The 27,174-nt window shown below is 46.1% G+C and overlaps 2 non-coding genes across 2 annotated transcripts; one reads left to right on the plus strand and one right to left on the minus strand.

Moving 5' to 3' along the window:
* Window positions 1-2,931: 2,931 nt before the first annotated feature.
* Trnaa-ugc lies at window positions 2,932-3,003 on the plus strand. The gene has a single exon. It is a non-coding gene; the product is annotated as a tRNA-Ala (tRNA).
* Window positions 3,004-3,442: 439 nt separating this feature from the next.
* On the minus strand, window positions 3,443-3,514 carry Trnaa-cgc. The gene has a single exon. It is a non-coding gene; the product is annotated as a tRNA-Ala (tRNA).
* Window positions 3,515-27,174: the final 23,660 nt, after the last annotated feature.

Consider the following 27,174-nt stretch of genomic DNA (forward strand, 5'->3'; position numbering starts at 1 on the left):
CATCAACACTTGAACATAAACTAGACCTTGTTATTTAATTGGATGCTGCACTATTTGCCAACTGCTTTGTATTACTTAGCACCAAATGTTCTCGAATTTCTGTTCTCACCTGGTCAAAGTCGATAACGCGTCCCGATCTTAAAGTCGGCGCCTTTGTCATCCGGTCGTAGCGCCGAGCTGTCTCAAATATGACTACCTCCAAGCAGCTCTTCTGTATCATCACCTTCTGGTCCCCGACTGGCAGCTTGAAACACAGGCCCCAAACAACTAAAACTAACGGCGAACAGTGTCGAGGACCACCACCTCCAAGCAGCTCTTCTCGATAATCATCTTCTGGTCCCCATCGTCAGCTGAAACAGGATTCCTCCCCAAAACTGAAACATTGTCCCCTCCCCGTCCACAGCGCCCACGTGAATGAAGTAAGTGAGAACTGTGTGGTGTGTGTGAAGTCAACTCACAGACGCGAAGCCAGGTATATTTCTGGCAAATCCGATTATTTTCTCCACTGTTGGCTTTATTCTACTGTACTGCATTGGCAGTGAGGACTAGACTTCTTTCTCCAATGCGTCCTTAGGACAGTCTCCGCGAAACCTGTGTGGTGTTTGGTGTGTGTAGGAAGGAAGTGTACTCGCATTCGTGAAGCCGGGTAGAGTCTTGGCGAAGACTATGATTCTAGCGACTGTATTTTATTCTTTTAACTGTATTGGAAGTTCTGACAGACCTCCTTGTCTCTCTCCCCCATAGGAGAGGCCGACTTGGGCGAAACCTGTAGAAATATACAGCAAAGTGTGGTGTCTGGTGTTTACGAAGTCTGCTCGCATTCGTGAAGCCGGGTAGAGTCTTAGCGAGGGTTCGGATGTTATGGACTGCGGGTTCTAACTTGAAAGAGACATCGGGCAGGTCGACAGGTCAGCCCACACGGTATCGTGCTACTATGACATTTAGTTTTTCTTTTGTAACCAATACGTCAATGGCTACGTAAGGTTGGGCTACGTTGTACAGGAACAACACAAGATGGAATTCTCAGCTGAAGTTTCTTTATTCAGCTCTTTTCTCGGCGGCTGGCCTGCCTCCTCTCTCACTCTTAACTCCAAATCAAAAGAGGCCCCCCTCACTGTAAAGCTAGGCTATTTATACTCCCTACCGTCGAACATTCCAGGACCATCCATTTCCTCCCCCAGCCAACGTGGAGCCACTGGACACCCCTGTCTTGTCATTGTTTCCTTAAGTGGCTCAGGCACCTGCGTAACTTCTGATGTAACAATGACACAGTACCCACGGGTGGCAGCGCCGGCAGCGTCGTAACTGCTGACGTAACAATGACCCAGTAGCCGCGGGTGGGCAGCTCCAGGCCGGTTATTACGTAAGCCGCCGGGGTGGGGGAGGGACAGTCCTGGGCGTTCGACGCCGACTCTCTATTAAAAATTACATAACTCAGTACACTTCTAGAGTGCTACACTTTTTTTTATGTTTTTGTTTGTTTGTTTGTTTTTTTACTTGTTCCTGGCCTTGGCTAAAATACACCAGAACATGAAAAAATACAATTACTCGAGCAGTTTTATCTTTGTTGAATTGAGTGCATGAATGTAAATGCCAAAGTGATTAAAAGCCATGGAATCAACATTTAACATCAATTTTTATTATATTTATAATGCTTACTAAGATTACAACGCTTTACGAATAAGGCTTTCCATAACAGTCCACTTAGCTTTTACATAATTATTTTCAACATAAACCTAAACTTTAGAATGTTTACTTTTATAACTGTGACAAACGAAACGAGGCGGGGAGAAGGATGGCCTAACTCGCCCATCGACTTTCGCCATCACATTCACTCACCCGACTATTCATATATCCGCAGGCGTACACACTGACAGTCACACTCGCCCTGGTGCACAAATACAGCCGACAAGACAGTACAACAAACAAATTACAATCATATGAAAAAACAAGGTTGAATGATGCGAGACACAATATGAGTCTCTGAATACAATCTGTCATCAGGTCGCTTAAAGTTAGACAAAGTAAAAGAAAAAAACAAAAACACTTTCCTAGTCCGCGTCCGACGAACACTTCCCATCCACAGGCCGTACTTTGCCCACCCCTGGTATAGAGTTGTAGACTAATGTAGTTTGCTTGGTGATGGAGAGACGGGAAGAGAAAGTTTCACGGTGTCGTGAAGTAACTACGAAACCAGCTCCTCTGACATCTCACTTCGGGCTTAGAGGTTGTAGTGCCAGTGGCGGGCCCCATCCTCTCTCCATTCACAAAGTGGCCATACATCAGTAACATATCCACCTCTTTACTGTCAATTGCAACAGGCTTGCAGGCTCCCCAAGTGGCACATTAATTAATCCAGCGACCTCAATGCAAGAACGTTCTAGAATCTAGATGGTTCATGCGCGATAAATCCTGGGTGTCCAGCGGCCTTCTGACCCCAGGCCCGCTACCCCGACGGCCCCCCGCCTACCTTAACACTGTACACTGCAGATTTGAACCTTAACATCTGCACGTGTAATGCTTGGGTGTTCCTTCTTCAGACCTTTCTTTAAGAGAAAAGAAAAAGGGAAACAATCCACTGACAGAGAGCATTCACTTTAAGAAAAGATCTTCCTGTGCGTGGGAATAACACAAATAACTATATACATGTATATATACTGTGAATTAAGTAGCTATAATGTGCATGGTTTGAAAGATAAAGTCTTCAGCCACACACGTGCATATAACATTCAGCGACTGCTTGATATCTTATTAACACTGCTTCCTGCCCACTATGCAAGGTGGCTGCTGGACCTTGGAAAAGCCGTGTGAACTGTGACTGTGTGCTGTACACACCATTGCAGCAACATTCCAGGCAACGGTTGTGCGTGTTTCATGGACAGTCAGTGCGCTTGAAGTTATATAACTTTGTAAGATGACTATATGGCAGTTGGGGATGTAGCTCAGTGGTAGAGCGTTCGCTTTGCATGTGAAAGGCCCCGGGTTCGATCCCCGGCATCTCCACTTTTTTTTCTGTTATTCCTTTTTAGCGATTTTTAAAAAAATGTGACGCACGTGCCGAGGCCGACGCAAAAATACCTGTGACCTAAGGTTCTCACAACAGGGTTACTGCACACAGGCTCTAGCATTCCGATATCAACTAAAAATATTTGGAAGAGCAGTCGTCGACACACTGGCAAGTGAACTGCCGAGTGGTCAAACCTACAGGCGTGCAATTTCATACCGTGCGGCCAAGTGGAACCAGCTGTAGGGAGCTGTGTCGATGGGACTGTTAGGAAGAGCGAGACAGCGAGGGAGAAAAGATGAGCTCACTGCCCCAGGAAAAAGCGAGGTCATTTACCAATTCCTATAGCCACATCAAAATATTAATTTATTAAAAACATCTCCTATCAGGAAATACACAAAAATGCATCTCACTTCTGGGTAAAAATAATGAACGCGCTGGAGATGCCGGGGATCGAACCCGGGGCCTTTCACATGCGAAGCGAACGCTCTACCACTGAGCTACATCCCCAACCCTCTAGTTCTTCATAATTTAAGTCTTATAATCGTAGTCTGCAGCTCAGGCCGTCATTTCACTACTTGTGTACAAAATGTTGTTATGTTTTCTCTAGCAACTTGGTGTCAATTACAGACAATACGTCCTATAAGAGTGTCTGGTGAAAGAAAACAGTCATGCTGGGTGCGTGGTGCGAATGTTTGCTCACGGTGCGACGCAAGTGGAGCCTGAATGAAGCCTCCGCCAGCGGGATGGGAGGAGATGCGACGACACCTGCACGAGAAACTGTAAACATTGTACGACGCATGGAAAATTGTTCACCCTACTCACCATCAGCACACATTTTGCAACTATACATTTTTTTCACACAATAAAATGATAGAACTCATTGAACTTTACCATTGCTAATTCCTGTCAGCAGCAGTGCAAGCTTTATACTGCTGAAGGCGTCAAGTCATCTGCAATCAGTTTCTATCAGACTTGGTCTACCAAGTCAACATTCATCTAAAAGAAAAATTACCCAGTAAAATAGTTTATATACAACTTTACAAAAATGCTGAGACTGAAAGAAAGAAAAGAACACAAAGTATAATAGAAATGGTAAAAATTGTGTGATCCTATTTTATGGCTGACTCAAGTGTACTTGCTTTGATGTCAGAAAAATACATTTGTAAGCACAGGCTGTCTTTCCATCAGGCTGCCAGAATCAAGCAAGCAGCCGGTCAGAATAAATTAATGGACTAAAGTCAAAGGATTGATCAGGACTAACAGTCTTCTCTTTACAGTTATCAAGAATCGTAAATTTTGTGATGCAGCGGATGTCTTGTGAAAACATCACACAACATCATGCCCTTGTTGACCAATTGTATGACAAAAACTTAATATTCTTTTTCTTTCACGAACAAATAATGCGATATATACTCTTACTGTTTCCCCATATTCTCATGATATTTATTTATATAAACTCTACATGTTACTTGTAGAATCTGGTGGATGTCCATCACATGTTGTTTTGTTGTTTTGCTGTGAACCTACACAACTGGAAGCACTGCCTTGAGGCTGACGACGATGAGTAGTGTTGGCGCGTGCTGCGATGTTCTCATCTTTCTACAGATCGCTGATGAAAGCAGCAAAACACCGGCAACATAATGGTCTTTATTGTAACTTGTTAAAGTGACAATCTGACATGAAGTCTATGACAAAATAACGATTATTGTTTGTTTTTGTTTTTTTTACATCAAGCAGAGAAAGTCAACTATTCGTTCTTTTATGACTGGCAACATGTACCCATGATGAATGTATACCCTGGGTAAACACAGGGCCTCTCAGTTCTATTCGTCGTGCACGTTGTAGGTCGAACATGGGATACAACTCGTCTCTTCCTGACAACTTTGTTCTGCTCGAGTCCTATTTCTTTGGCGGAGTTTTGCGCGAACACTCGGCGCATCCTCACCTTGAACTAACACTTGTCTCTCTGTATTCTGTGTATTTACCGTGTGAGTGAGGACATAGACATCGTGCTGCACCTTATGAAGCTGTGGACACATCTCCCCTAATCTCATTCAAAACCTCCACTCCCCTATCTTCTGTTAGAGCATTAATATAAGACCCTCCCACGGCTTGTGTCTTTCTTTCTTTAAAATTGTAGGAATGGAAATAACAGTAGGATGCACTGAGTTTGTATGCAGACTCCTTATTCTCTGAGTTCGAATTAGAATTACCACCTTCCTTGCCTGCTGCCTACATACTCATCAGTATTATTCCTTCTTAGAATTTCTTCATGTTGTCCTCTTAAAACTTCTCATTCATTTCTATTTCTCCGTCCCCTCCGTAAAGATCCTCTGAAGTTCTTTCTGTACTGCCTTCTGTGTCTCGATCCCTGTCCCCGTCTCCGAAAGCCTCTACTTCTTTTTGTTAAAAATTCCTTAATATCCTATGTCACCCAAAGCTTGTTAGAATAAACTCGGACAATTTTAGTTTTTACAACAGAATCTTCACATAAATAAGTCAGTTACAGTCAGGTAACATCGGAGGAGGTATCATCAAACACATCCCAATCTTTAGCCTCGAAGCTAGTCTCGCCGCCTGTAAACAGTCGTTGTCCCACTAACCTACTGATTTCATGGGTGGCACAGGCTGCAGGGGGAGGAGGGGAGGCCGATAGCGGGACACGAGGCTGACCCTGTGACCTCAGCCACCCACTGTACGCGTCCTTGACATCAGAGTGAAACAGGTCAAGCATCCTGTCCCCCTGTGGGGCGCACGTCACGTGGTGTTGGTATGTCGAGAGGGTTTCAATATCCGAAGCCTGCAGCCGTTAAAAATCATCTGTTTGAAAACGTCCGTGGAAGTCACTTCAATATCCAGTGGAGGTATATCATGTCGTACGCAGCTGGTGGCATATATAAGGTGACCAGACGTCCCGATTTTGACCTCGTGTCCCGCCTGCTCATGGGGCGGGACGCCCAATGTCCCGCTTTCTGGCTTTCTCGCAAGTCCATCAAATGTCCCGGTTGTCTTTAAAAATCACTTTTTTCTGCGTTCTTTGACGGTGACGACACCATCATCGGCACGTGTCCCGCTTTCGCCCCCGAAACGTCTGGTCACCTTACATATATATACATGATTGTGGGCAGATGTCTGTAGTGTACTTTAGAAAGTTTGTCAGTTGAGTCGGGTGACGATGATATAACACCGAGGGGGGGGGGGGGCGGTGACCGCAGGGTGATCCCAGCAGCCCCCCCGAAAAAGCTTCTCTAAATGGAACTTTCGTGTCAGCATACAAATCGCTCTAATTGCAGTGTTTAAAAGATGTTTCACAACTGTTTTGATTTTTTTTTTTTGGTTTCTTTAAAGTTGACGCCTCGCTAAAATCTGTCTGCACTAATACGATACAAACAAAATCGATGTTGCCAGCTGATAGTGCCTTTCCTCGCTTTTATTATCAACTGCATCGAAAAATGCGATCTTCCCACTGCTACATCACAAAAGCCGAGTATCAGCATTTGATCAGCAGTCCACGCACAATGTTTTATTGCAGTAGAGAAAAAATAGTTTGGAATATGGAGGAGAAATAAATCAACGATAAGAGTAATGTAGAATATAAATATCAGCGCGCACAAAATAATTGTGATCTCTATCTTGTCCTCTGTTCTTGTCATTTCAAACATCGTGCAATGAAACAGAACTAAACATGTCATCACTTTAATACCTGTTGTCCATAAAATTGAAACAATCATTTGCTGTTAACTACATGGATACCCTTCTACGATTTTTTTTTTTTTTTTGGCCGCAGACTTGTGTAATCTGTAGACATGATTGCACGAAGCAGTGAAGGAGGACGAAGAGAACAAGCGGGCCTGTCGAGAAGAGTTTGACTTGGGTTGAGACAAGGGAGGGAGCAGGGGGACAGTACAGCGGCGTGGACTTCACTGTCGGCTGCTTCTCTCCCTTGTGCACGTGCCTGGGTCATCACGGTCAGCGCAGGGCCGCGTGTCCTTGTGATGAGCAGACGACACTTCCACCAAACGCAATTCTTATCGACTGCGTCATCACTGAGACCAATAACTGTCGCGATGCCGCACGCGAGAGGAGAGGCGCGTGCAAACACAGACATTCGATCTCAATGAAGCTCTGAGCAGTTAGACAGCAGGCGGCCATGGGTGGTGCCAGACTCGCAGACACAGGGTGCCGCACACATTTGTATCACATGTCCTGAGGTATTTTGTGGGATGTGAAATATTATACTCAAACCTTTCTAATACGTAGAATTTAGGAAAGTTGGGTGAGAACAGCATTTTAATCAAAGGGTTTACTTTCTGGAGAGTGACTGAGTTATGGGTGGGCACCTTGTGAAGCTGTCGGCGCACCCCCTCCTCTATAATCTCATTAAAAATGTCGACTTATTTCAACTGATGATTAAGAAGGGAAAGAGAAAGTGTATTGTGTGTAAGTCTTACTTACTATTCGGGTACTGTTGCTATTGTCATCAGAAGCATCGTCTTCAGGAGGCCAGAACACTCAGGACTATTTGTCAGTAGTTGGACATGTTGCTTACATTATGGGTAAATACTCACAACATTTTATTTATTAACTTGATTAGCTAACTCATAGAAGTTAGAAATAATCTGTTTCCTGCGTGTTTGTGTGTGTGTGTCTGAACTGTGTCGTATAGGAAAACGCTGAGAGGACCGCGGAGGAGCGTATCTGGGAAGAATCTAATCTCCCCCCCCCCTAGCACACACACTCTCTGCTTTCTCATTCTCCCCCCCCCCAGCCTTTCTCTCCATCCCTCCCTTTGTAGCTACATCACATTGCAGCCCCACATGTACAGTCGGCAGGTCGCCATCAGCACGCCTCAACGACGAGCAGCGTCACACGAGCTACGCACGTGCACGACAAGCGTTTGGCGCTCTCACTTCTCTCCGACAGATCTTGACGACGACGACAACAGCGCAGCAACATACCACCGCCAGTCGCAGCGACGGCGCACAGCGGCTGACTCGCACCGACATCGTGGGGAGGCCCGCACACATCCCCGCACTGGAGTGGGCCTGTGTTTGTTGCCGCTTTTCCTCCCGACTTCCGGCGATCAGCGTGCATTCCGATACATAACTGTAGGAGACTGGGGGGGCACCGAGCGTGGCGAGCCCGCCAGGCGGCTGTACACAACTCGCCACAAACACCTCACGTGCAGCGTCAGTGCCAGTCGGTGTGTGACGTCATCGTGTGTGGTGCCAGGGGGATTTCTGGGGCGGTGAGTGGTCAGCCTTGTCTAACCGGCGCAGTGCAAAGCAAACCCTGACGGCGGGCCGGAACTTCTACTCTCTAACCTTGGGATTAGAACATGGCGGACACTGGAGAGGCTCGCCTGCGAGTGGTGCAAGGGGGGAGTGGCAACTCTCCGCAAAATGGCCGACCCTCGTCGCTCACCCCAGTCGTCGAGGACGCCACGGACGGCTTATACGACACGTCGATCATTCACAAGGTGAGGGATGCCAGAGCGTGTGTGTGTGTGTTTGTCCCACGCTGTGCACGTCACTTGACGAGGGCTGTGTTGCCTGTCGTGGGGTACGTCACTCGGTGTGCGTCGTGTCGTGGTTGTCGGTGGAGAAAGCTGCAGCGACGGAACTCAGCCGCTCGATTTTTGCCGACTTCCTGCAGTAGAGTTCGATACGAGGTGCGCCAGGCTGACAGGCATTGTTAGCAAACATCAATGAGATGATGTAGTTGCTGTAGTCTGTAGCTCTACAGTCGGGGTGTGTGTGTGTGAATGTGTGCCGGGGGTTGCTCCTTGTTACCTGTGGTGTTACTAGCCTGGGGCTGTACTTTGTTACCTGGGGTGTGCACTAACCGGGGGTTGTACCTTGGTACCTGTGGTGTTACTAGCCGTGGGTTGCTCCTTGTTACCTGTGATGTGCATTAGACGGGGGACGGTCCTTGTTACCTGTGGTGTATCTGGATACAGCTTATGAATGTGTGGTCGGCTCACATTAGCATAGGTGTGTATGTATAGTGCGTACAAGCTGAGTATAGTATGGAGGTATGCATTGTGTATGCGTGTATTATTGATGCAGTTTGTCATACGTGTATGATATAAGTATATGTACCCATCTCATCCTTCTAATTGCTTTGCCTGATATGCATGACTTTCTAGTGAGAGAGAGAGAGAGAAAAGAAGAAAAAGCGAATAAAACACTCAAGAAATACTTCAGAGCGAGACAGCTTGATTATAAACATAAATAGAAAGATGATGAGAGAAAGAGTTCGTGTCGGGGATCATTTTCACTCCTGTTTCCTGTCTTATTTATTCCTTCCCTCGCTTTCTCACTCTCTCTCACACCCTCTCCCCATTTTTGCTTATAACATTGTGTGCTGTCCAATGCCTTCTCACCGAGCTGTTTGTTTGAGTGGTCCCCTGAGGAAACAACAACGTGAACAGTGCTTCACTCCTTCTGGTGTTTCTTTCTGTACTTTCCTTTTCTTACTGCCTTTTCACTCTTCGGTTTTCTAAAGTCTGTCAGACCCTCAGTGTTTGTTAGAACTGAAATCCTTGATTGGTTTGATCGACTTCGGGTTAAACGGACCCCAGTGGGTAATCCTGGCCCCTTACACCCCTTGCACAACACGTCTGTCTGTCTCTGTAGGTACAGGTTCCTTAGTGCTCCTTGTAGGCCTGGTGTTTGTTTGTAGGAGAGATTCTTTCTCTTCTCTCGTCAGTCTTCTCCTGAAGCACTCGGTAGCGGGATCTTTTCTTGTTCAGTTTATAACGGTCTTTACGGCTGGAGTTGAGTGCTCCAACAATAATAATGAACATTTGTATGGCGCTTTTCCAGTGATTTGCTCAGAGAACTTTAGAGAAGTGACAGACCGATCTACTTAAACAAACCACTCACACCACACACCTACACTCTAGTGTAACAGACACCCGCTTACACACCCGGCAAAGGCAGACACGTTATGCACACCCATGGTCAGGACAGGGCCTGTGGGCCTGTGGGGCTGTGTGGCTGTGGGGTGTGGGGGCTGTGGGCTGTGTGGCTGTGTGGACTGTGGGCCTGTGGGGCTGTGGTGAGACATTCCGTCTGCATGTGACGGCAGTCAGGGCTGTTGCTCAGTTGTCTGCCCCACCATCGCCTGTGCTGGTATTGCCATTGATTTGTGTCCGCCATTGATTGATGGCGCAAATGTTGCGCTAAGTGACGGGCATCCTAACGAGGGTTTATACACATTTACCACATAGTCGCGACAATACAAATAAATAAATGCAAAAGTACCTCTCTGAAAATAAGCATGTATGCGTTCAGTTCTAAATTATTATTTTTATATAATAATCAATGTTTAATTACTTTAATTGATGATAAATGAGATTACTAATAGCAAGTTACAAGTAATTGTGTATAGTGTATAGGATGCCATACTGAGGTTATCAGGTGTGTTCTATCGGGTTTAGCGAAGCCAAACTGTGAATCCCAGTAGTAAGTCGTCCACACGCTCCTCCCCCAACCCCCCCTACCCCGCCGAAAGGTGTCGCAGATGAGTTATCGCCGGATGATGAATGACTGTAGAGGCGGGCGCTGTGGGGCCGTGGACTGCTGGGTAAGTTGCGGGGGGTGGGGGCTGTAATGAGTCTCGAGGACTGAGATTTATGACCCCGCAATCACAGGGAGCTTAAGTATGGTTTTATTTACAGTCGTGTAAGATGACATCTTTGTGCTTGGTTACTGTGCAAGTCACACATTGTGAGACAAAGTCGGTACACCACATTGTGAAAAGCTGAGAGACAAAAAAACAAAAGAACAAAAACAAAAACAACAAAACACACGCACACAAACAAAAAACCCCAAACAAAAGATAAACTGACAGAATGGCAAAAAACAAAACAAAACAAAACAAAACTAAACAAAAAAAACTAACAAAAATCCAACCAACCAACCAACCAGCCAACACTTACTTATTTAAATAAATCTGTCCTTACGAAAACAAAGTTCAGTCGCAGTGCAGTGACTAAGGACAGACTGTGATAATGAAATGTGATGAGTGATACAGAGTTGTGTATGCTCAGTGAAGTGACCCACGCGGATGGCAGGGATGCAAGAATGTTAGCTGCTGTGACAGGTAAGTTGCTAGTCTCAGGTGTGAGAGGTACACAAAGCCGCTTTCCCAGGTGTAGGTCCGCAGTCTACGACATTAATCAACAGACACTGCGTCACTACGGGAAGTTTTGAGCGAGGAACAGGACAGAGAGAAGGAAGAAATGGACACACACACACAGGTATGTTAGTCAGGGACAAGTGAGGCTTGTGGTTCTTGTCCGCACCTGTGAGCGAGTGTGTGATGTTCGTAGTCTCCCCCAACACACAATCGGGTAGTCTGGTGTGTGTATGATTTCCGAAAGCGTTACAACACATGAAGTGAGCCTGTAATGAAGGCATTACAACATATAAGTGAGCCTGTAATGAAGGCATTACAACACGAGTGAACCTGTAATGAAGGCATTACACGATATGTGAGTCAGACAACCTCTGTTGTCGAGGTGCACTGTGAGGTTCAATATCCAGGGAGGACATGCACTCAGTCCAATAGCATCTGAGCTGACAGCATGCAGACTGAATGTCCGTACACCACGCACACAACGATGATGGCATGTCAGGCCGAGTGGTGGTGCCATACATACATAGTGTGTAGAGAAAAATAGAGACACAGCCGCTGTCATGTAGAGTGTATACCGGGTGTATAGTCGCTGGCATGTAGAGTGTATACTGGGTGTATAGTCGATGGCATTTAGAGCTGAGTGTACTCACAGCTGGAGGCATCCAGGGTGGATATGCACTCAATACAGATGACCTGCTGAACTCAGACCTTTGATTACCCAACAGATTTTGTTACTTCAAACATCCATTGATCCCAAGTGCGCAACTGTGGGGCCGTCAGTCACTCATGTTCGAGCTCGCCAACGCTCGATGGGCGCTTGTGTGCAGCCGTTGGGCTGATGCTGATGCTGATGCTGATGCCACTGACAGTGAAGCTGGAGATAATCTGAACTCAGCCGCTACACAACTCCAGTCCCGGGCTGTAATGTCTGTAATGGATGTGGTTCACCCACATGGGGGGTTGAAGGGAGCAGTGGCATTGTTTGCCTTGCGCCGCGAATGTCGGCACGTGTTGAGGTGAAATCGTTACGATACATTGCAAGACATGGACACATGACAAATGACAAATCTTTATTGATGAGGGTAACAGAGTAGGCAAAGTGATGCCTTTTTTACATCTAGCTCTCGATCGAAGGGAAGGAAACAGAAACAGGAAAAATCAGAATATGTACAAATATCGGGGTTGTTGTCTACTTTGACCGGGATTTGTGGCGAATAAATAAGCAACATACGCTTCTGTGACATTTTTCATTGTTAGCAACGAATATTTACGTTGAATAGAAAGTATCTGAAAGCAGTCAAAGGTTTTCAAATAGATGTTTTAGAAAGGAAGAGAGAGAGAATGACGAGAGAGAGGGAGGTGAGATAGAAAATGAATAAATGAACGAATGAATGAACGATTATTGGTAGGCATCCAGAACAGCACAATCATTAAAGCTGTAAAAAGTAATTGAAGGGAAACAAGACAACAAAGTAGCAACATGAACGATTACAAAGATGAAGCACATCTATCAATATTAAGCAAAGTATTGTCATTAGCATCAAACACATGTCGAGACAATTATTTTTCACACAAATATTTCCTGTTGAAATAGAGTATGTTATACAACTGCATTTAACTGGTGACACGATAACACGATCTCTCTAACCCTCCCTTTCAAGTTAGAAGTTGGAGACTGACTACTGTTCTAGCAAAGATCGTGACTGACTACCTATTAGAACTAAGATCGTGACTACTATTCTAAGATCGTGACTAACTATAATATACTAAGAGGCTGCTGCTGATTACAGACGCCTGATGCGCTGTATGTAGAGCTGGCACTAGAAGTAAATTAGTTTTCAAGAAGCATCAGGTGAGCGACCTCAGCATCTCCTCGCTTAGCCGCCAGCCGCCGTCTGCCTCCTCGTCACCGAGAGCGCCTGCAGGGCGATAATAATGATGCAGTTGCTATTTCGCTCGTCCTCAATGCCATTCAGTGGGCATTCAGCGCTTGTGCCTCTTGACAATCACAGTCGTGCTGACTGAGTGAAGGCTTTTCACTGTTGATGGCGGTCACAGTCACAAAATTCTTCAAATTTCCCATCACAACGACGTTTGACATGGTGATTAAAACCTTCTCTTTCCTCGGTTTGTCAAATCTTGTATGTATGAAAGTGATGTACGGCACATTAGGTCAGAAACATTTCTTAGAAAAATATACCGTACAATCTGGTAATGGTAAAGTGTAGATAGACATTGGATGACAAGAAAACGTTTGCCAGAAGAAGCTCAGATTGATATTCAAACTAACATACACAAATACCGGGGGAATGTAAACTTGGCTGCTATGGAAACATTGTGCAAGACAGAGGAAACAAGTTTGGTGACAGACAGGCCAGGGACGATAAGCACTGGAGGAGATCAGTCCACAGGATGGCGCCATTGCCGGACTTTGCCACTGGTCAGACACAAGCCAACTAGCAGAGGAAGACATGTCTTGGCCAGTTCCTGCCATTTGTCTGCTGTACCTAGAGACAAACACAAGGTAAGAAAGGATGTTAAATAAAAAGCTGGTGGCACGCACCAAAGACAGATGCCAAGCTCATTTACTTACCTGAGCAGCCAATACAAACACGGCAATGACGTCATTGACAAAACCGTTAACACGGGCAAGTAGCGACATGTTGATGCCAGATGTTTGATGGCAACTACTTGCCATAACTATGATTCCAACTGTTCCTCGTGGATACCACGAATGTCTTGCCAATGTGAGTTTGACGATGTCCTTCCAGTGTCCGTTAAACATGGCTGACATTGTGAGTCCAGTCGGAGGCAGCCCGACAGTCGGAGACAGTTTTACTCAACAGAATCTATCAGACCAGCCGAAAGTGGTACTCTTAACGAATGATGATGAAGTTGATGACATATGCGATGAATGATAACAGAAAGATATGCGTCGATAAAAGAAAGAGCAACCATGTTTTATTCATTTGCCCCTAGCCATCGTCTTTCACAGGACAGAAAATACATATCTACAAGACTGTTACATAACAATCGAAACAAAACAAAGGGTTAGCCTTTGAGAGAACACGAGAACGACCAACTGATGTCCTCATCATTTAGATAGAAAGACGAAAACAAGCGAACCTGCACCATACCGGGTCTGGTGTGAAACCAAGAAATAAAAATGACTAAGAAATAAAAAGAACAAAATGCCAAGCTTGGCTCCAGTTCAATAGTCAGAGGTCATGACCAGCAAAACAGTAACTATTGTTGTTGTTGATACGAAGCAACATTTGTCTGTTGTGAGCACTGTAGAGATAATTCTAACATCTGACAAGCTTTAGGTTGAACTGTTATCAGAGGAAGAGACTGTAGACAGACTAGACCACCACAGACAGTAGACAACAAAGCCAGAGTAGACACCATCAAGGTGTGGTAACCTCGGGGGTGGGGTAGAGAAGCAGGTGTGAAATCAGTCAAATCAATTTGTCTTTTGTCACTGAAATGTGAGGAAGATGGGGAAGCTCTCAGGGGCTATGATGGCGAGGATATTGATTTATTAAGTGGATCAGTCTCACGGAGTGAAGCCTCACATCACATACCCTCCATCGATCCCGACTCCAGACGTCATAACCCGCAGCGTGACCTCCTAACTTCCGGTGCACTTTGCGTGTTCACTGTATCCGCCATGTTTAATTCCGTCTTGTTTATGATGTCTTAGCCACCCTATTGTGGCCAACAGAGGGTTGTCCGGTCATACGTCCACCCAGCAATGATGGATGCGGTTTGAAGAGCCTTCTGGCCGAGAGTTTGGTGCTCCCTCGCTTGACGGTTATTGGGCTCGACCGTCCAACCGGTCCGAGGGCCTGTAACGGGAGGACTACACTTACCGCCAATAGGAATCTGATTTATCTGTCAACTTGAGGAAAGTGGTAGCAGAGGGCTGGACTTCTTGATGTGATCTACACGCAATGAACCACTCACGAGGTGCCAAAGCACCTAGACAATTAACCTTTTCTTGCTAATAGTTTACTGATGTGGCTGACTCAGGCGCGTGATGCCAAGAGGACAAAGAAGACAAGAGACAAAGTGGCTGTCGTTGATAAACGAAAAAAAAATGCAGTCTCTCGTCTCAGTGTCCGTGCGCACGGATGCTTCGCCCGCCAGGATGGATTGCACGAGCCACCAGCCAATCAATGAGCAAGAAGAACGGTCTGACCACGCGGACAGCAACTCAAGCATGAAAACCCACCCACCCCACCCCACCTACCCAGTAAAATCTGCCTGCACACCCCGCAGCCCCACAGGACGAAGCTGGGTTGACTGACAGTCCTGTAGGGAGCATTGGCCGGGGAATGTGGGGAGGCCGAGTTCCCCAGATCAGACTCTCTGAGGCAGGTCGAGGCTCGGAACTTGCGGTGAAGCAAAGGGTTGCCATTGACAACGGCCGTTGATCGGCTCATCGCATTGCTGTTCACGTCTGTCGATGCTGAAGGTGCATAGAGAGGTGAGGTGTGAGGATGACAGGAGCTTGGTGCATTGTGTGCGTGAGTGCGCGCGTGCGTTTGCTAGTGGGCGTGCCTGCAGTCCCGCGCATGCGCAAGTATCGAACGGAAAGTAGGTCCTTGCATTTTTCAGGTGTTTGAGAAATGTGAAAAAGGGCACAGAGTGCAAAGTTGTCGCTGTCGATGACACAGGTGAGGCAGGTGACTGAACTGTTGCCGACATCGAGTCGAAAATGACAGAATAGCATTATTGGACTAGCAGGTCAATGACATACGCTCCACGAAAAATTTGTTTGAGGACATCTCAGTGCCGATGACTTATCTAATTGGACAGAGAGCTCCTCCTGACTTCCTAGTAAATCTTTCCGCGCGGCAACATAAACATCAAATGTCACTTAGTTGTATGAGCACTAGGACGACTGGAGTTCATCGTGCAACAACTCACTCATCAATGGGATGAATGCCATTCCAAGTTAACAAGAAGCTAATGATACAATCGTTTATTCAGCTTCTGATAATTTTAAAGAATTAATCTTTCTTCAGTGCTAGCCTTGTATCCATGTTTATATATAACTGCTTTGTTTCTGTGTGTGTGTGTGAGAGAGAGAGCAGAAGTAGTCATCAGAAGTGACATTCCCTGTGATCTCTTGACCTTACAACTCACCGGTAAAAAAGTGAGTTCTCAGAAACAGCCTCATATTCCCTTCGCTCTTCTTGAACACTCACAGTAAAAAAGTTTATTGTGGAAATTCAGTTACAGAGATTTTAGAGGCACAAAATGGCTTTTTTGCCGGTGAATCGTTGAGGCGGCGAATGCTCCTGCCATTGGCTCACTGTAATGGCGTCCAGCTTGTTGATTGGCAGCAATGAGTTCATCCATTCTTTACATCGGACACTTCATTGCCGCCCTCCACTTGACGACGAGCTGCTGGTGGAGTGGCCTGGTGTGTAATGAAGGTCTGCCAACCCCACAACTTGTTTTATTTACGCTGGAGATTCGCTTCAAAAGGGTTTTTGGCGGCTTGGACACGTTTTTGAAAATAAAATATTCCAGCAAGTGCCTTTTCTTTCTCATTTCAGTAAGTAAAAGAAAAGACGAAGAAACTTTCCTTCTCGCCTTCTTTAAAAGCAACAACCAGGATTCATTTTGAGCCATGGGAGATGTCCCTTGTCACACTCGTTAGTGCGACACCAGGTCCATTCCCGTCTCCAGAAATATTCTTTTCACATGACAGTTATCTCAACATCTCCTGCAGTCAGTCCATCATCTCAGGCGACTTACATACTGCGGTCTCTTACTGTATAAATGCTAATTCTTCAGCCCTTAACATCGATCGCTTACTTTTTCTTAGTTTCCCTTCATGCAAAGATCAGCTGAGGACTGTGTGTGCTCTCCTGTGTCTTTGTACACAATGTACAGATGGAACTCTGCAATGCTGACAATGCTTGTAGAGGTCTTACAATATTTTCTTATCCTCTACAATAAAGTTTTGCGATCAGTAACAAAGGGGCGTGTTTGCTTCCTGACATTCTCACAGCACTTGGCGAGAGAAAGTTAAGCAAAAAGAATAAAATAAAAGGCAAAATGGAATTTGTCATTGACAACAGGGCGAAGACTGATGTGGAAATCGAAGAGGCGTAGCTGTTGAGGAGCCTGCTGGTCCTAATTGTGTCTTTTGTCTCAGAGCGGAAACGACAGTTAGTTAGACTGGCAAGCAATTCCGTGGGAATGTTGTTAAGGGCCTCACTCGCGGCTTGATGGACGGGTTTCCTCGGGTGGGCACAGGGTGTAACATCGGGTGGAAAAGGTCTGTGCACATGTATGGGTGTCCAAACAGATGAACATCGCTGGCGCAGGCACACAGACCTACATTCACAGTTTTATGTTCCAGTGATGTACACAGCTGCCTCCAGTAGCAGGTTCTTCCCTTTCACTCACTGCTTATTTAGCTCAGTCCGTCCTGCCGCGACCTCTAGAGGCCAGGGAAACTTTTTAAACAACTTTTGTGAGCGCAAGGGATTCCTTTGATCAGAGTCCGCACGTGCTGGAGAGGTCGCCGCTCAGTGACCCGTGATGTGGAGGAATTATCTGGTCTAGTGAGTAGTTCTGTCGTCAGACCCCAGCAGCACAGCCATCAACTCCTCCATCACGAGAGGTACATATATAGACTAAAGTAGCAGAAAATGGACAAGTTTGTGAACTGGGTGAGGGTGTGCCAGGCAAAGTCCAAGTTAGAAATGAGAAGTGGATCTCCACTTGGACTTCAGTGGGTGTCTCCAGGGGACGCTTACTGTCAAACGAACTTAACTCCGGATTTTCTCTTCAGCGACTGAGGTGATTCATTTTCTTCTTCCGTCACTCCTTGTCTATACTTCACTAGGAAGGACTTGCCGCCGAGGGCTTTCCCATGACTGACCTAGCTTCACATACATCATGTAATACATTACACACACCCATTGTGTATATTTATACACACACAAATTCAAATGTGTACACGCACTTTCACACATGTTCACAGACACATTCTCTCATGGAAACAATATATACACAAATATGATCCGCACTTGTGTACAGACACGGTCTCCAAGAGAAGAGTGGCGTGTCTCCACACAGATAAAGCTGTTAACCGTAACTACCCTCGTCACGTGTCATTACTCCCCCTGTCTTCTCATTCATCTCTCGCTCCCTTGCCTCTGGCTTATCTTGGCGCTCGGCATTATCTCCTCTTAGTGTGTGTCGCGGAACGAGACAGGTGATGTGAAGATTACAGCCAGACCAGCTCAGGTCACATTCATCTTTGTCACACCTGCCACAGAAAGGATTTCCCTCCTGTTGCTGTCTCCCTCTCGGCCCGACAGACCCTCCCCCTCACATGGTGTCCTCCTCTCGGAGTCGCTCCTGGGTGGCGATGATACAAGCGACACCCAACGACGAGGTCCGTGAATCAACGACAGGATCAACGACTGCATGGAGGATGCGGTGAACCTCCTGGGATGGCCTGTCTCTGCTCTCAGTTTATCACCGAGTGTTGCTGATGCTGATGCCCTCATCGCACGAACGAGCGCGCGCAGCGACACCGAGCTTGGAGAGGAGGACAGCGGAAACTCAAACGATGGTCTCTCGTGCACGAGCAGATAATGGAGGCAGTAATTAAAATGGAATCTTGAGAACCTTTGATGACTAACTCGGACATCACAGGCTATGAGTAGGCGGACAACTTTTTTGTGTCAATAAATGTTTTTGTTGGTGATTGTCCCTGTTTTTGCGGGAAGAAATGTCTCTGGACATGTTTCTCTCTGTTACATGCTGATGCTTGTAATCTGTTTTGCTAACATTGTGGTTTTGATCATGTTATTTTTACTGCAATAGTAACTGTTTTCTTTCACATTTGCTTCAGTTGATAGACTTTTGTGGTGATTGTTGTTTCTCCTATTATTGTTTCCGTTCATTGCATTTTTAATTATTGCTGTTTATAATTGCTTTGCGATGTTCTCTCTTTCATGGGTGCTTCTGTGTCCTGTCGTTAAACGACCATTGTTTGTTTGTTTCTTTTATTTTAGTCATATTTTTTCTGATGTCTGAGGTCATGACAGTACACATGACATCAGTAAGCAGGAGGATGCACTATAGGGTGTGCGTGTTTATCAGACAACATCCGTGTTTATCAGACTGGAGGCGCAGGACAGACCTCCTGTGGACATCGGGTACTTTCAAGATTCGTGTCAACAGTCGCAGATGTTCTGCCAGAATCAGAAACCAGTAAAGAAGTGAAACAGTTCACATCAGATGTAGTCGTAGTGTAGTTGTGATGTCGTCTGTCGGGAAATTCCATGTGTAGATGACTGTGTCTCGGACATCGCGTGTACACGTGACATAAAGTCTCCTCTTATCTCTGAGTTCTTTGCCGAGCTTTTAACATGATTCAAGACTTTAATTAAACATAAAAACTACAAGCCTGCCTAGTTTTTCCTTCAGTTTTATTTCACTCGGCTCCAGGCCCTAAGGGAACTGTAGCCTGCGGACCTCGTGCTCCCAGAACATTCTGGATGCAGCATCTTTGTCTCTATTATCCGTTGTCATCGTCAGTTCTTGGTGTGGAGCTGGATTGTAAAAACTCGGGTTCTGACCGTTAGCTTCATTGTCGTGGAAACAAAGTTTCTCCATGTATCATAGGCTCAGAAATACAATGTCACACTCTAGCATCACACATTGAGATAATCACATCACTCGTGACATTTTCAGTCATGTAGAATTGCTTTAGTATATCATTTTCAGAACTTGTCAGTACATCAGACGATCACCACACATCAAGGTGATCACTGTTTCGTGAATGTTCTCGATGTCATCTACCAGTAGGTCAGACAGGCAATAGTTGGATAATACAGACTGTATTCCTTGGGGCTTGGGCTTGACACAGTGAGCCAGTCACATTAATAGAGCGAGCGAACGGCATTGAGAGAGAAAGAGAATCCAACCTCTAGCAAATCAAATCATTTATTTCTGGTGTCGAGACTGAAAACTGAGAGCAAGTAACGGAAACAGTTTTTTCTTTACTGAAAAAGCCAGGAGATGGAAAATGCAGGAAAGTTGTAAAGGCTTCAGGCAACACGTGCATTCATCTCATTTTGTCAAACACGCATGTCACAGGTAGACATGTCCTCCTATCCCATGTAACGCCTCTCCAATGGAAGTTCGGCAAGCGGCAAGGGTTGACTGGCGACCATTGGCCAAGAGCAGATGGCAATGTCTGGCAATGAAAGAACCTCATTGCTCACCACGTGACACCCACTGCAGGCCGGCCTGACAGCCAGCCGAGAGAAAGATGTCTGCTTGTCTGTACTTTGACAGACGTTCGCGAATGTTCTCCGGTGTTGGATCTGTTTCCCTGTCTGAACGTCTCCATCACGTGTCTGTGGCTCTGGCAGCTCCATTTAAACCGAGCGACGTCTTCCTTCCTCGCCGAGGTGTCTGGAACCTACTGAGCAGTCAGTCAGTCGAGCGTGTGTGAGGGCGTGTTACGTTGTGAGTAATGCATTACCGTGTGTGACGGTGTGTTAGTGTGAGTAATGCATTGCCGTTTGTGACATTGCATTACGTTGTAATACATTACCATGTGCGAGGACGTGTTACATTGTAATAGGGCGTGTTAGCATTACCCACGTGTGATGGCGTGTTACGTGTGAGTAATGCATTACCACGTGTGATGGTGTGTTACGTTGTAATATATTACGTACGTAGACACCTGTAGATGAAGATGTCTTTGACATGCAGAATGTAAAAAAAACTGTATTGGGAAATAGTTTTACATATTGCTAATAAAACTGTTTAATTCTTAAAAATCAAATGATTAATTATAGTTGACAATTAATTTTTATAAGCCTCAGAATACGGAATTAGAAGGATCACGTAGCTGTGATTGTTACGTTCCTCTCGGTTCACACTTTGTCTCATTCACGTCCTGAGAGCGAAGAAGCAGCTTTTAAAGGTTAACCCAAGCGCAACATTATTTTCCATTTGGTGGCCTCGCCACCCAGCCCCAGCATGTGAGTGAAAGGCACTCACTCACAGTTCGCTCGCCAGACGCGAGGTATTGAAAATTGCAAGCATTAGCTGTATTGTGGGCAAAGGTCATCTCATCGCCACCAGCCTCTCACCAGTCCACGGGCTGCCAAAGCATCCCCCCCCATTGCCATGTGTGACTGTCGCAATGGAGGCGACACCACAAGTTACACATTGCAGTTACCGTGGAGAATGTAGAGAACCAAAGTTCTGGAATCTTGTCTGCCCGTGCACAGTGGCCATCTAGTCTATGTAACCAGAGTGACCAAGAGTTGTGTCGCCCCATGTTGTCACTATATATATGTCTGATATGTAATTAGAGGATATATTATATAATTAGCCAGCATGATCGCCATCCAATCAAAAGCTCTCTTTGTCTGAAGTCGGAGAGTAGCGGAGTAAAGGATGAAGGTGGCAGACTGTGTGCTATCTGTGGTAGCACCTTGCCTCCGACAGACGAGAGCTCCACAGGGTGGAGTCATGTGGACTAGTTTTTGCCGAGCGATAAAACAGAGCGCGCGGTGTGGGATGGGAAGGCATCTGCAGTGAGGAGGACACAGAAATGTTTGGTTCCAGGCCCAACGTCAAAATCGATTGGTGATCTCCTCCTTTCCACCCCCTCTGACTCCCCCTACAATCATGGTCAGGTCTGGGAAGACACTTTGTGGAGCAAAGTACACTACCTTAGCGCCAGAGGGCGCAAACCAGTCTGAGATCTGATTGGCTAGCCACAGGCAGACATGTTTGGTGTTGTCCCTCAATCTGAAGTCAGCAACATACTGTGTCCACCCCTTTCACGTTCTACCTCATTCCATCTCGGCGTTGTCTTTTCCCTTAGTGCCACCCTGGAAAGGCAGTGCAGTCACGTGGCCAAAACAAACAACTAACCCTGAGCTGATTGACTGTTGAGTCAAACAGGAGTTTAAGCTCAAATGAGAGAAGAATGCTATAAGAACTTAGAGCGTCGTTAGCGGAGGGATTAACTCTGTGCGCGTATTCGTAATCGTAAGAGTAGTGTATTGCTCCTCGAGGACCGATACGCTAAGGATACCCTGAAGTCAGGCACCCTGATCCTACCTGGTGGTCACTGCAAACGTCCGTCTCACCTCCTCACAGGAGGGCTATGTTCTCGGTGCGGTGGGTTTTTTATAGGCGCCGTGTTTTCTCGAGCTCCTGCCAAGGAACCAAACAATCCGTTGGAATGTGTGCTTGTCGGCCATTGGACAATTTGAACGAATCCGTCATCCAGACACGTCCAGCGCTCGTTGATCCTAAAGCAGTCGTGTTCCGTCACAACATGAGACCACACACGTACGATCCCCTGTCAACAGTTACTGGAGCTTGAATGGGATGTGTTTCCATACTCAATATACTCACCATACTCACTATACCCACCATACTCATCATACCCAGGTGTACCATACACAATATACTCACCATACTCAATATACTCACCATACTCAATATAACCACCATACCCACCATACTCACCTAACCTTGTGGTGCCAGACTTCTCCTTGTTTCACTGACTTCTAAACTCCTTGTGTGACATAACGCTCAGTTCAGACGAAGCTGTGAGTCAACACCTTGCTCAGCTTTTCGCCGATGAAGACAAGTCCTTGTATGAGCGAAGAATTATGAATCTCATTGAAATGTGACAAAGGGTTATCGAACAAAACGGCCAACACATCATTGGTTGATCCTGTCTTGACTTTTCCGACAGTCCAGTGTTTCGTACTGAGGTCCACCAGGCATCAGTCACTAAGTAGCAGCCACTTGTCGGCTTGTGGCAGGACCACAGGATCACAGGACGACAGGATCACAGGACCACAGGAACACAGGACGACAGGATCAGAGGACCACAGGACCACAGGACGGAGACAGTTTTCCAGGACACGGAGTGGGTTCCCACAGGAGTCCCCCCCCAAACTCAGTTTCTGAGTGAGCAGGCAGCTTCAGGCCCAGAATAACGAGGATGACCCGCTCCATTACCTTCCACATTACTTTAGCGTTTAGTGCCATGTGTAGTCTCGTTCTTATATATATATAACAATGTGAGTCAGCGACATAAATAGGCGATCTGAAAGTTAGGCAAAAATCCATCCACCCTGTCAGTTGCCCAGCCGCCCAGATGGCCACACAAAGGTCATATAGTGCACACACACACACACACACACACAGACACACACACTTCACTAGGACACCAACACTCAGGTTGTCGTGAAGGATGCTCAACATCAACTTTTTCTTCTCCAGAAGCTGAAGTATTTCTCAGTCTCCTACAGACTTTTTCAGCTGTTGTACAAATGCCCACACAGAGTCCTTGTGGTTGATAAGACTGCAGGACAAGAACTGTTTGGTGTTGTGTACTGTATTTCCCAGATCTTCCCACTACACACACGCACGCACACACATACATAAACACACACACGCAAACACAGACATGCACACACACACAAATACACACGCACACAGTGTACCAGATCGCCCCCAACACCACACACAGTGCCAGACCGCCAGACGGCGGAAGCATTCACCCTCCCAACCTCAACCTCAACAACACCATCTCCATGTCGGACTGTGCAAGGGTCAGGGCTTTTCATCATGACAACGAGGATCGAGTTTCCTGGGTTCACATCTCGTCTCGGGCACTCTGTTTTTTCCGCCTGTGGCACTTGCTGAGTTGCCAGGATATAATTGTAGCCGCTGGCACTGCAGTGAACACAGAATTTACATTTTTTTGCATATGGATTTCTCGCTCATCTTTCATCATGTTAGTCGGAAAACATGGTCAGCATCAAGCTCAGGAGGGCGAGACAAAGAGGGTGGTGATGTGGCGATCATGAGGAGTGTGTGTGTGGGAAGAACTACGGGGGGTGGGGTAGTAAAACTAAAAAAAAGACAGAATGTGGCTGAGACAGACAGGACTTCATGAACACTTGTCTGTGGACCGACGGTTGTCGCGACTGACAAGAAGTGTGTGAGCCATCTGGTGAGTGCTACAGTTCCTGTGACTGACTTACTCCTCCCATGCTCCTGTATAAACCAGTTTTTATGTCAGACACGTAGAACCACCTGACCACTCACCATTCCTTTATCATTGTTCGTGCACACATTCACAGTTATTCAAAATAAACATGTTGCCTTTTTCTTCTCGTCGTGTTTGGGTAGAGTCGAGAGACTGAATAATTTTCATAAAAATTCCTTGTTGATAGCTCTCCATTATCGTTGCCATCAAGAGGAGGGTGCAGTCCCCCCACAGCAAGGAATCTGACAATCAGTGGAGAAACGAGGTGTTTAAAAATTAATACGATGCAATCGATGAATTCTGCTGCTGAATCCAATGAGAAAGGCGATAGTTTTTCAAGGACAATAACGATTTGTCTGCACTGACACGTGTGAAATTACACAGTTGGCAACATAAAAATGAATAATGATGACATGCGAACTGTCAAACTGCCAGATGACAAGAAGTGAGATGACACCAGAAGCTTGTCCAGGCGATGTCTGTGGTGAAACACACAATCACAGAATGTCAGACCAGTTTTCTGGAAACTCCAATGCCGGTGAGAGGTGATGAATGCTGGATTCCAAGTTAAACAAGTTAAACAATGGATGGATGTCAACAGCCTTCAACTTGGCGATAATTGAGTTTCGGCGGAGGCTGCTGCGGCACAGAGGGGGTCACAGGGTGCACAGGAAGTCGTCGTCATGGCCGCAGGAAGTCGTCTTTGTGGAAGCAAATCGCGTGTCCATGAATCTGAGGTGGTCCACATACCTGTATATTGTAATATCGTGGTGCTCTACCTACCTGTATATTGTAAATATCGTGGTGCTCTACCTACCTGTATATTGTAAATATCGTGGTGCTCTACATACCTGTATATTGTACAGATGGTGGTGCTCTACCTACCTGCATATTGTACAGATGGTGGTGCTCTACATGTAGATTGTACACATTGTGGTTGTTCAAGCTGATGGTCAGGAGGAGAACATGTGAATAATATATACAGCAGACGACAGGAGTGGAAAGGTCTTGTGATGACTCCTGAAAATGGCTTTATTGTAGGAAGCTGGCGGTTTTTTTTAAAGGACACTAACATAATTCTAAGAAACTAAATGAATGTGCATATTGTATACAACCAGTGGCAGACAAGGGGAATCTTTTTTTCTCTCTCTCACACACACAGAGCGAACGCTGTAGGAACTGGAAAGAAAACAGAGAGAAGAGGGTGGAGAAATACCAGCAAGGGCTAACCTGTTACTGTAGGTATTGTCGAAAGAGGTTTTATGTGTAAGTGCGAAAGGATGTATCGTGTGCACTGTAGGGAGAGACAGGCAGCTCCCTCCACACACTGGGGTCAGTGACAGAGAATGAGCGACCTCCCAACCTCTCCAGTCTCAAATCACAAGCTGCTGATTACAAGTTTTCTACAGGATGTTGTGCATACATCTACATCTCTACTCTTGTGATGTTAACGGTTGTCTGCTGGAAGCATCCATCTTCCTTTCTGTCTTTTTGTTAACATTTGGCTCTGTTCCTCTTTATTTCTCTCGTCCTTCCTGCTTGTTTTATTTTGTTCCTGTTTTTTTAATTTTTGCTTTTGCGTTGTTTCATTACCGTGTTTTATTTATTTATTTTGTTTAGGTTCCCCCTTCCCCCTGTTTGCTCAATCCGTTTACTGCGAGAAAACAAACCCGTGTTTACGAAGCTTAAAATTCGGTGAATTGTCTGAAAAGTTTCCCACCGATATCTGCCCCACCCCCTGGTCCCTATTCGCGCCGCCAACACCATCGTGCCATGGGGCTGATGTACATCACAGGGTTGATGTACAGACGTGGGACTGATGTACAGACAAGAAGCTGATGTAAGACCTGAGGTTGATGTACAGACAGGAGGCTGATGTACAGACAGGGGCTCACTGCACACATCACCGACTCACACTTTCATCACCACCCTGTATGCACGAGTGCCAGCGGCGACTACCCAAGGTTCAAACACGCCGATGTGCTGATGGCTTCCTGGCTGCTGTTGGCGGTGATGGAAATGTCAATATTTCCCTCCCCCTCGTACACACTCCTATTTTCCCCGGCAGCACTGGGTGATAAAAGTTAAATCTTTGATGACCACGACGAGAAACTTTGCTGGCGTGTTAGCGACTGGGCGAGCGGAGGACATGGAGGGAGGAGTCCTCGGAGCTTAATGCCCGCCTTCCCTCAAAAGTCATGTACTCAGGTTTGAAAGCTTTGCACCTTCCATTTCCAGCACTTTATTAATGCATTGATGAATGAACCTCTGACGAAAATATTAAAAGGTTGGTTGAGAAATTATTTACATGAAGGTTGTACAAACATTCAAATGTTAAAACACAAAGTGTCCAATATGTGACTACATGGCAAGTGGTTCTTGTCAGTCACTCAGGATTGTCACGCGCCGTCCGTTAATGACCGCCTCACCTCACTCATCTACCCGTGGTGTCGTCACGGGTGGCGAGGTGAAACAAGAGAGATAAGAAGCCGACATGACTATACATTGTAATCTGTCGTCTGCTGAACACAACAGGGTGTGGGTATCTCGATGAGCCCATCTTTGATGTTTCGGAGCAGTTGTTTGTCCTATTTTGCCCTCCATCCTTCCAGTGCTAGGATGAGGATGCGCGTGCCGCCAAACGCAGCAGGTAATTGCTTGCGGGAGTGGGGCTGACAAAAAGACAGGAGGAGTAATGGATCCCACATTCCATGGATCCTGATAGTCCACAGCAGCATTGCACCGCACTATGACAGGACAGTAGAATAAACTCAGTGGTACACAAAGAGCTACTACGTCACTTCCGCTACAGGTCCTGATACAGATTTCTCTGAGTACACATGCTGAGAAGTGTTTGTTGCAGGTGAATGAGTGCCAAGTGCTTAGCCTTTCCGGCCAAGGGGTCAGGGTATATTTAGAGCCTCATCAGGACTTCTAAAGCCCGAAC

The sequence above is a fragment of the Pomacea canaliculata genome, linkage group LG1 (assembly GCF_003073045.1).
Source record: "Pomacea canaliculata isolate SZHN2017 linkage group LG1, ASM307304v1, whole genome shotgun sequence".
NCBI lineage: Eukaryota > Metazoa > Mollusca > Gastropoda > Architaenioglossa > Ampullariidae > Pomacea > Pomacea canaliculata.